The sequence below is a fragment of the Vigna radiata genome, chromosome 1, assembly GCF_000741045.1.
Source record: "Vigna radiata var. radiata cultivar VC1973A chromosome 1, Vradiata_ver6, whole genome shotgun sequence".
Classification (NCBI taxonomy): domain Eukaryota; kingdom Viridiplantae; phylum Streptophyta; class Magnoliopsida; order Fabales; family Fabaceae; genus Vigna; species Vigna radiata.
The window spans coordinates 2,205,695-2,209,110 of NC_028351.1; the positions used below are offsets into that span (position 1 = coordinate 2,205,695).

The 3,416-nt window shown below is 32.3% G+C and overlaps 1 protein-coding gene across 1 annotated transcript in view; it reads left to right on the forward strand.

The window, feature by feature from the left end:
• LOC106769592 (proteasome subunit beta type-1) overlaps nucleotides 1–1,766 on the forward strand; it is a gene marked incomplete at its 5' end in the record, with an annotated part of 5,420 nt that extends 3,654 nt beyond the window's left edge. The window contains 3 exon segments of the mRNA XM_014655272.2: nucleotides 1–1,221; nucleotides 1,300–1,407; nucleotides 1,553–1,766.
• Between the last annotated feature and the right edge of the window lie 1,650 nt (nucleotides 1,767–3,416).

Below are 3,416 nucleotides of genomic sequence, written 5' to 3' on the forward strand. Positions count from 1 at the left end.
TTTAATAATTTTCTCAATAAAAATAATTTCCTTAAAACAATTTAAACAAATTAAAAGAGTAAGGAAGAGAGAAAATTGCACATGTAACTTTTATACTGGTTCGGATCACAAAGATCCTACATTCGGTTGTTAATCTCAATCGAAAATTAACGCTTCACTAACACAAACCAACAAACTGTTATAATCACAATGAAAATAAAACAATTTAAGGTTAGAACACCTTTTTTGTTATCCCAAGAGATGAAACTCACTGTCCCTGTGACCCACAAGGGATGAACATCTCCTCTGAATCTTCACAAAGGATGAACATCTCCCCCGAATGCTTCAGGAAGGATGATAGGCTTTCAATTTTGCAATAGCAACAACACTCAATCACACTCCCTTTGAAAGTTCTCGCTCTCTTCCAACAACAACACCACTCAAGCACACTACCTATGAAAGTTCTCGTTCTATGCCAACACGCCAAGTTCTCAAAAGTAAATCTACTATAAAACTTTATCATTAATAAAAATCCTAATGACTATCACATTATTTCTTATTCCACATTTACTTTTCTTCTTCAAACTCAAAAGAAAACAAGTCCAGATTCACTAATATTGCAAATGAAATATAAGAAAAAGCATTGTGAATAAACTACTTCCAGATAGATGAATTCAAAATTTGGTTTATTCCACCAAAAATTGGAGATTGATTTTTTTTGTCACTTATTTTAATTAATATATATATTAAAATGTATAATTTTATTAAAGTCTTAAATTAAATAGAATCTCTTCAACAAAGTTAATCATTTAATCGTTTTCAATGGAAACATGTCTAGAAATTCAAAAATATGTTTCAGAATATTTCTTCAATAACAATATCGTAAATATTTTTATGAATATATTTAGTTTTTAATTATTAATAATTGAAAATAATGTACACAATAATTTAAATTACTATGATGATAAAAAGCAACAAAAATATACAAAATAAATATTTACACTGTGAAATGCGAAAATCAAAATAATAGTTAAAAGCATTTCGTGTTGGCAAAGACACAGATCTGGAGTGAATAGAGTTAAAAAGACTAGAGAGAAGAAGGCAAGGGAAACAAAAAAACCTTTCTTTTTCCTGTCGACGCCCTAATTCATTCTCCTCTCCGTTCTCTGTGTTTTCCATTCTCCGTTCGCTCACCATGACGAAGCAACACGCTAATTGGTCTCCATACGATAACAATGGAGGGTAAGGGTTCCCTTTCGCTCTCTCTGAAAGAGTATTTTCAATTTTTCATTTGGTGATTTTTTTGTTCACTTTGCATAGGTCATGTGTTGCGATTGCTGGAGCCGATTACTGTGTTATCGCGGCAGACACCAGAATGTCCACCGGTTACAACATCCTCACCCGGGATTACTCCAAAATCTCCCAATTGTATGATTCTCCCCTAAAATTAAGTCTCGTCCGAAATAATTACTTTTTTATTTTTCAATTTTTCTGAAATTGCTTAGTTTACTTTATCTTAGCATTGTTTGTTTGTGTTGCTTAAGGATGTAACTAAGGTTTCTATTGTTTACAGAGCGGAGAAATGTGTCATGGCTTCTTCTGGTTTTCAAGCTGATGTGAAAGCCTTGTAGAAGGTTTCGTCTGCTAGGCATTTAGTGAGCTAAAAACTCTCAACGATTAAAACAACTGAATAGAGCTACTTAGACTTGTGATTTCTTTTGGGTTTGCTTTGTAATGTACTAACTATGTTCTGTGCTTAATCTCTTAGTGTGTGTTCTGTCCGCTTATTTATCTATGTTGATATTGGATGAACTAAGAACTATGATTGGTTCCAATCTAGTTTGTTTCCAACCTCCCCAAGATTAAAATAACTTATGAAATGATAAATATATAGTAAACATGTTAGGCAAATACTCATCTGACTTGGCTTGGCTCTGAGACGATATCGGGTGAAATTAGCGAAAATCTCAATAATGTTATTATTTGTACAGGTAAGGTGTTGAGTGAATGTGTTGATATTTTTCATGATGCGGTGGATTGATTTTCTTATACTTGGTTTAGCTTATATAAAACAAATATAATCCCTAAATTTTACCAGTTCTACCAGCTTTCTAATCAGTGTTTTGAAAAATGTGATTATCTTGTAAAACTTGAGTTATCAGACCGGCTCTAATAAAGCTTCTAGTTTATTTTTTTCTTTTTTGTATGGATGTATTCAACAATATTATTTGTTTTTCGGCTTAATACTTCCCTTAGTCATTGTATTTGTGTGAAAATCTCAGTTTGGTCTTCAAGTTTTGAATTATTCTAATTGGGTCATAATTTTTATAAAAATGCACACATTTTACTCCAACTGTTAACCGATCTCGAACAACGTTAAGTTTAGTTGACGTGATATGTTGACGTGTTGACTTAATCCTTTCTTGGTCCTCGTATTTGTGTGAAAATTTCAATTCGGTCCTCAAGTTTTGAACTGTCTAAATTGGGTCATAATTTTTGTAAAAATACACATATTTTACCCAAATCGTTAACTGATTTCACTGTTCAACAATTATCTTCTGCTATCAGTGGAATAAATAGCTTAAAGGCTGGTGATGAACCTATAGGTTACCAAGTTGTTTCATTTGCAGAAAAGGCTGTGGGATTGATTGCACTGGTTACGTGAGTTTTCCGGTGACTTTATTTTTTGAGCCGACAAAATAATCTGTGTAAAATCTCTGATTCTCAGATAGATGAATAAAATCTCTAATTCAAATAAACTAAATAATAGGCATTGTGCCACGTGAAACACTGTTTATTTTAAAAAATAATTCATATAATTAAATAATGTACGTCAGCATGTCCTCTGGCTACCACGTTAGCTAAACTTAACGCTAGGGTAAAATGTGTGCATTTTTACAAAAAATATGACCCAATTGAAACAGTTCAAAACTTGAGGATCGAGCTGAGATTTTTATACAAATACGAGGACTAAAAAGAGATAAATATTTTTGAAACATGGATATTTGATATGAATAAATAAGTAAAAGGTATGCCTATTGCGACTTATGAAGGACACGGTCAACCGACCAGTGTGAAATAGTTTTTGAAGTTTCATGCTTCAATTTTTCATTATATGAATCACTCACCGCTGATATTTGAAAGTTCTAAAACAGGGATATTTCAATATCAGGTTATTTAAGATTGGTTTTAGTTGATGCATATTTGATTCCTTCCCACAGCCTTTAAAAGCTTTTGTTTTACTTTACTTCTTTTATGTTGTTGGGCCCGTGCGCGTGGGATGGAAAATAAAGTTCTCTTTCTACTTTCTACTGTTTTCAGCGCATTTAGGGTGTGAGAAAGAAGGGAAAATTTAGTTTTCCTTTATTTTCTTTATTGGAATGATCAATGAAAGGGAGAAAGATTATCCATGTCCAGTGTTTGGAAGATTTCTTTTC